Below are 512 nucleotides of genomic sequence, written 5' to 3'. Positions count from 1 at the left end.
CGGTCTATTCGGAATTGTTTTATAAATGTTTTGATGAAGTGATAAGGGTGGCATATCAAGGAGAGGTGTCTATTTGATATAAGGGTGGCATATCAAGGAGATGTGTYCATTTGATATAAGGGTGGCATATCAAGGAGAGGTGTACATTTGATATAAGGGTGGCATTGTCTATGTGTGGTATTATATAACATTTTCTATTATATCCCTTAAGATTACCATGGTCTGAAAATCTTTATTTCTTTGTGATTTAAAGATTTAGGACCAAGGTTCTTATTGGAAATCATAATATGAATGTTATTGAGAAGGAAACGTCAGGTTTGACCTGAATCTTGTTTAAACCTCGCTTAATAAAGAAAAGGTTTAAAATGATATTAAATGGAACCCGATTGGTTCAAAKGTATGGAATTTGTATAGCTGCGTGGTTAGCTTGAAAGTGAAAAATGATTTGATTTTACCTTCTTGCGTATTCATATATTTGTTATATATATGAATAGTTGTTTTATAAAGATTTT

This window comes from Cynara cardunculus (assembly GCF_001531365.2).
Source record: "Cynara cardunculus var. scolymus isolate 2C chromosome LG 5, CcrdV1, whole genome shotgun sequence".
Lineage (NCBI taxonomy): Eukaryota > Viridiplantae > Streptophyta > Magnoliopsida > Asterales > Asteraceae > Cynara > Cynara cardunculus.
Note: the sequence above shows the minus strand (reverse complement) of the source record.